Source organism: Ictidomys tridecemlineatus, unplaced genomic scaffold, assembly GCF_052094955.1.
Source record: "Ictidomys tridecemlineatus isolate mIctTri1 unplaced genomic scaffold, mIctTri1.hap1 Scaffold_295, whole genome shotgun sequence".
NCBI classification, from domain to species: Eukaryota; Metazoa; Chordata; class Mammalia; order Rodentia; family Sciuridae; genus Ictidomys; species Ictidomys tridecemlineatus.
The window spans coordinates 194,525-201,513 of NW_027522374.1; the positions used below are offsets into that span (position 1 = coordinate 194,525).

Consider the following 6,989-nt stretch of genomic DNA (forward strand, 5'->3'; position numbering starts at 1 on the left):
TGAGTTTGGCTAGTTTTGCTTATCATAATGAAGCATTTAATTTGAAAATATTTTTTGGGACCTTCTCCTATCTGGGGACAGTAGCACACCCACAGCCTTTCTCCAGCTCAGGGTTTTTTTCCTCTGGCCACATTCTTTGGACTCCTCATCCTGATCACTGCGTTTGCTGTGGCTCTCCAGGAACCCCATCTGTCTTGGAGCAGTACCAAAAGCCAAAGAGGCACCTGGCAGAAGCAAAATTGGAAGATGGTGTTGGTTTAACACCCACCCATTCATTCATTGAGAATTTAGTAAAACCAGAAAATTCTCACTGTATGTGACACTGTCAGATGAAAAATACAAGGGCAATTTGAAGGACAGGGAGGAAAAAACTTTTCGTGGCCTGGCTATTCCCTCTAGAGATGCAGGCTTCTTTAGCTATTGTTTGGCATGGCATTTTCAAAGTGATGACTGAAATCATTTGAAATTCAGTCGCATCTTTATTTCCTGAACTAGTACTTCCAGGTTTACCAGTGATGAGGTTATTACTAGCGCCAAGATTATTAGTTTGAGGAAAACAATTGTCTTAGGAGGGCAGTGGTCAAAGCTACATCATATGCCAATCATAACTTCTAAATTTCATTTTTCTAGATGTTGAGATTCAAATGTAACATTCTCCTCTATTCAAATGATAAGAGTGTTTTATTGATGAAAATTTACTCACATCATTTAAAAAAAAGGAAACCAAACTCTCTTTTTATTTAGAAGATTGTTCTATCACTTATACATATTGTGTTCTTTTTTATTTTGTTCTATAATATTAGGTTGAGTATACAGATATGGAAGGGATTTGGATGGTTGTTCTATGCTCCCAAACAAAGGTTTTAAAGAGTAAAGTTTTCTTTGATATATCTTTTCTTTGTAATTTCTATGTTCAGGTGAATATGCATTAATTCCATCACTGGAAAATAAATTCAAGCTAGAAAACCCCAAATATCTTGCTATTATCAATCAATTACAAAAGATTGTCAAATCATTTTTCATGTCATTTCCAGACTTCTTTAATAAGCATCCCATATGCCAAAATGCATTCACCAATTGTGAATTCACCACTTGTATCATAACTCAGGAAGTATTGCGTCTACTGATTGATTTTCAGGCAGCAAAGATGTACAGACTCAAAAAACTAAAGAGGTAAACTTATTAGAGTTATTCACCTTCTCAAGACTTTTGGAACTCTTTAAGCACATCCAAAGGATGTTACTGCAGATTTTAATACCATTGACATTGCTGGCTATGTTATCACCAACTCTGGCAAGAATACTGAAAGGAGGACAAAATGTCTTTGTGGAACATAGCTGCATTCTTGGCACCTAGGACTTCTACCGCTGTGTTTGATATCATCAAAAGTGACTCAGAGGATGGCACACAGGTTGCCAATATTGGCATCGTGGGATTGAAAATTCCACCATTGAAGAGGCCTCTGTGTGGTTTGAAAAAATTTTAGTCTTCTAAGAGTCCCCTGTTAGAGGATAGAATGCCATTGCCTTCTGTGACAAGCTCTTACTTAGCTGGGTATCTAGAAGGAAGTAGAGAGAGAAACGTTACAGCTATTCTGAATCCTTGGAGAGAGAGAAAGAGGACAGCATGAGAAAAAGACAATGTTAAAGAACAACTTCCTGTTTCACAAGTTTTCTAAACATTGGCCCTAAGTACTGGCTGGACACCAAGTCCCTTAGTCCACTGTGCCACAGTTACAGCAACACCCTTCATTACCGCAAAGGCACAGTAAGTAGATACACAATTCCTGGGACCTCGTAGGCCTTGGCAGCTCCAAGGCTAAGAGCAGCCAGAAGACGAGCTGGCCAGGTAATCACAAAAGTGTCTCTTTAATCCTGAGGTTAATGCCAAACAGAAATGGCTTCATGACTTTGACAACTGTATTATATTTTTGAACTTATATATGGGTTCATCATTTCTTATACATCCAGAGCTGCAATTTAAAGATGTCCCAGTCTTGGTGTGTCAGGGCACTCAGCTTGGTGTCCACAAATATCCTCAAACTTCATAAAGGCACCATTTCCACACGTTTCTCTATCTTTTAGCACCTTTATCTTATGTTGTAAATGTCTCAAGAGCAGGAAATTATCTTTGAATCCTGCAGAGGACCAGATGGAGGTGGTCACAGGAACTGGTGGATTTGCAATCCTGGCAGAACAGCTCTGGATCAAATCATGATTGGGCACAACTGCTCTCCTCCACTTATCTTCTCCTCAGGATAGCTTTGGTATCTTCTAAGCTAAAAATCTGACAACTTGATCCTGAGTGACATCTCTTTTGTATTACCTAAAACAGAGATTGGAAATCTTTAACTTGGGTGTTTAAATGAAAATAACCGTGGATTCAATTAACCTGCACTAGGCCACTTGATTTAGGGAACAGGTTTCTGAGAACAGTAACATTCTCTCTAAACACTGTTATCAAAATCTAGGGTATAGGGTTTGGAGTGAGGTCAGGGTGGGGGAGTGCTTGCCTAACATGAATGAGGCCCTGGGTTGGATCTCCAGCATCACACACACACTCAAAAAACACCCCGAGTGTAGGTGAAAATATCACCAGCTATGGGTGATGCTCACTGAAGGGAAGAGATGTAAAGGAAGCACCAAAAGAAAGAAAAGAACAATGGAGATTAAGGAGGGTGATTTTTAGTCCTTCTCCTGCCTCAAGCCTACTCTTCATTTTAACACACTAGGGAGTCTTGGTTTGCCAGATTTAACAAACAAAAATACAGGGCATCCAGTAAAATTTGAATTTCTGAGAAATGATCAATATTTTTTTTTAGTGCAGTTACATACCCCTGGAATATGTGGTTTTACATGTTAAGTGTTTACACTTAACACTTTAAAAAACTATATTGTTCTTCATGTGAAATTCAAATTTCTCTGGCACAAAGTAGTCCATGGTGACAACAGCAAAGATTTTGAAACAAGACAAACAGGTTTTATGTGTCAAAATACACTCTACTGTCTTGTAGATCTAGAAAGAATAAATACAATTTTTATTTAAAAAGACAAACAGGTTTGAAACCTTACTTATTAGTCACAAGGGTCTGGGTATGCAATATAGACTTTTTGAGTCTCACTCTCCACATCTTAAAATGAAGAAATAGTATTCCTGCATAGGTTGTCATGGGGATTAGAAGTAATATATACATAAGGCATCTAACAAGAGCTCACCAAGATGATGTCCTCTAGTTAATTCTCTTAAATTGTTGGTATGTTTGCTGCTTCACCCTTGGCTTCTAAATCTAAAATATATCTAAAACTCCAAATATGTTTTTTAGCCTCCTCCTCCATCCATATTACCACTTGTCTTTGTCTTTTTAAGCTGTTATAACAAAATACCGCAAACTGTGCAGCTAAAAGACAACAGAAATTGATTTCTTACACTTCTAGACTTGGAAGTCCAAAGTCAAGGTGTCAGCAAGATGGCACCTGCTATCTGTGTCCTCACATTATTGGAGGGGGGAAACACTTCCTGGGGCCTCTTTTAGAAAGTCTCTGCCCTTGTGGCCTAATCATCTTCCAAAGGTTCCACCTCCTAACACCATCACATTGGTGACTAGGTTTTTACGAATGCATTTGGAGAGACAAACATTCAGATCAAAGTACTATTCAACTGTGCATAATATAGAGACCAAATGTTCATTTTCACAGCTTGCTCCCACTTAACATAGTTTATTAGTACAAATTGTCTAAACATGTCCTAAAGACTATGGCATTTTAATTCCCCAGTTCAAGAAAGCCATGGAGAAGAGTCCTGCAAAGTTGAGAGTTGTGGTTATACTAGCAACAAGAGAGGATAGTATAATCAGACCATTTAGCAGCAACAGAATATGAACTATAGAATTATTCTTTAAAAACTGAATAATAATGAAGCTATTCACTGGAGATAAGTTAAAAGTTTAAACAAGTCTCTTTCCCTATGTCATTTCCTTGGATAAAGCCAAAGAGAATGATTTTGAGGTTTTTATAAAATGGTTTAAGTTTCTCCTTAGTCTTTAATGAGGAGAAAAAAGGTTTGCCCAGTACTATACAGGTCAGATAGTTTTAGCTGAACCACCAGTTTCTCCTTAGTCTTTAATGAGGAGAAAATAGGTTTGCCCAGTACTGTACAGGTCAGATAGTTTTGGCTGAACCACCAGCTGTCACTACACTATAATCACACACAAACTCCTGATGAGGCTAGAAAATATGCCTTGAAAGTGTTTTTAATAGCAAGTCTCAGTGGCACACACCTGTAATCCCAGCTGCTTGGGAAGCTGAGGCAGGAAGATTGCAAGTTCAAGGCCAGTCTGGTCAACTTAGTAAGTCTCAAAATAAAATTTAAAAGGCTGGGATTGTAGATCTGGGGTAGATGGCTTGCATAGCATGCACAAAGCTCTGAGTTCAATCCACAGTACTGAAACAAACCAATAATTATTATTAATAATACAGAATTATGAAAGACACCCCATAGTGTAAAATAAAATGTTTACCTCAGGAACCACAATGCACAAGGAGTGCATATCATTCTCCTTCTGGGTCAGAATCTGCAACTCAGGAATCAAAGGTCTGTTTTCAATTGCAGAAGGGTCCAGTGTATGTACTCTAAAAAGAAATTAGGCTGAAACCATTCCTTGGCTGCTCATGCACATCCTGGTGAGGCCCCAGTTGCACAGGGAGAATGACTTCATAGCCTCTAACAACTGCACTGTTGGGAAAGAGATATCAATACAGCCTCTCTCACAGCTTGTACAAATATTTAAATGCATTCTTCCCTTGATTCAGCAATTCTGCTGCAAGAAATCAACCTTAAGAACATCTTTGATTTCTGCACAAAGCAAATATGCATTTATGCAAAATTGTCACTGTAGAATTTTTTATTGTAGCAAACGACTATAAACAACTTTACTATCTCTTGATAAAGAAACATTTAAAATATATTATGGTATGCTCATACTAAGAAATATTCACCGAAGTTAAAAAGAATGAGTTAGATTTATGTTACAATAAAGAGAACTTGATAAGACATATTTTTAAGGACAGGAGAACTGCACAGAGCATTACTATAATCCTATTACATTAAAATAGTTGGGATGTAGTTCAGTGGTAGAGGACTTGCTTAGCATGCAGGAGGCCTGGTTTTAACCCCCAGCACTGAAAAAAAAAAAAAAACGCTTGCTGAGCTTTTTATATATACATGTATGTATATAAAAGTTTAGTGTCATGTTCTAGTGATAAATACTTAATGCTAATACTACTTCTAACTTGAGCAGGATGTTTGCTGGGGAATAGAGAGACTATAATATTACTCAGTACACCAAAATGTTGAGTTTTTAAAAAGAATGTATTTGGGCATTATTTGTATCATTTCATTAATTACTTTTAAAAATAAATGTAAAAAGGAAAAAAATATAACTATTGAATATTCTCCTTACATCTTGTTTGCTTATCTACAAAGCCCTCCTTTATAAAACAGAAATTTCAAATTGTTGTATCTATACACAGTGGACTATTACACAGTATTAAAAGAGAATAAAATCATGCCATTTGCAGGAAAATGGATGGAGTTGGAGAATATTATCTGAAGTGAAGTAAGCCAATCCCAAAAAACCAAAGGCTGAATGTTTTCTCTGATATGTGGATGCTGATCCATACATAATGAGGATGGGGGGAAGCATGGGAGGAATGGAGGAGCTTTAGATAGGGCAAAGGGGAGGGAGGAAAAGAGATGGACATGGAGATAAGAAAGATGGTAGAATGAGATAGACATCATTACCCTAAGTATCCTAAGGCACAAATGGTGTGAAAATACTTTGTGATCAACCAGAGACAATAAAAATTGTGCTCTATATGTGTACTATGAATTAAAATGCATTCTACTGTCATGTATAACAAATTAGAGTAAATAAATATTTTTTTTAAAAAAACAGGGATTTCAGAAAGAAAATTCAAATTGTGCCTGATGCAAATTCAGATGTGTAGCTTTTCCTAAGCATATTTGCTCAGCATTCTAGAATCTAGCTCCTTCAAGAATGGAGGAGAATCACAGAAAGAATTTACCCTGTGGGACAAGTAAAACCGCTTAAGCTTGCTTGGTTCAAGGAAACTGCAGAGTCAACAAAGGAGAGGGGAATGATTGGTGAGAACAGTGCAGTCAAGGCGTGAGAGAGAAAGAAGGTTGTTTGAAACACAAGCCAACAAACAAAACCTAAATCCTTAGAATCAGTGATTCACCAAGGGCAGCAACCACAGCATTATAAGCTGTACAAAGGAGTGAATCTGGGTGTGTGAGAGAGGGTCCTCCACACCTAAGAGCGGTGACTGCACAAGGCTGGGTCATGAGATGGGGTTGATGTTAAGGAGTGGTCCCAAGAAGCTGAGAGTGGCCTGAGTCCCGAGCCACAAGGATTGATGGTGGTGGGGGTGGAATTCTTGGCAGTGATGGGTGCAGGGACTGGGAGCATGAGGGCAGCTAGGAGAGCAAAACTATCAAGGTGGCTGGGAGGACCACATGGAACTTTCTGAGCTTCTGGGGAGGGCTTTGTGGAAAACAAAGCCTTACTCAACTCTGTATTAAGAACTGGAGTGTAATACCAAAACTTAGAGTCTGCAGCAAAAGCAGTTCTAAGAGGGATATTTATAGTGATAAATCCTGCATTAAGGAAAAAGAATGATCTCAAATAAGCAATCTAATTTTATATCTCAAGAAACTACAGAGAGAAGAATAAACCCAAAGTTAACAGAAAGAAGGAAATAAGAGAAGAAATAGGAGAAATAAAGACTAAAAAAAACAACAGAAAAGATCAAGGAAACTAAGAGCTGTTTTTTTTTTTTTGAAAAGACAAATAAAACTGACAAACTTTTAGCTAAACTAGCTAAGGAAAAAAGAAAGACTCAAATAAATAAATTTGTAGATGAAAGAAGACTTTACAACAAGCACCACAGGAATGTGAAGGGTCTTAAAAG

General features: G+C 37.6%; 1 long non-coding RNA gene across 1 annotated transcript; it reads right to left on the minus strand.

Annotated features, from left to right (window-relative positions):
* Positions 1-1,015: 1,015 nt before the first annotated feature.
* Positions 1,016-4,779, minus strand: LOC144373195 (uncharacterized). The gene is made up of 3 exons (XR_013432930.1): positions 4,517-4,779; positions 4,277-4,440; positions 1,016-2,325 (listed from the first exon to the last, which is right to left on the minus strand). It is a non-coding gene; the product is annotated as an uncharacterized LOC144373195 (long non-coding RNA).
* Positions 4,780-6,989: the final 2,210 nt, after the last annotated feature.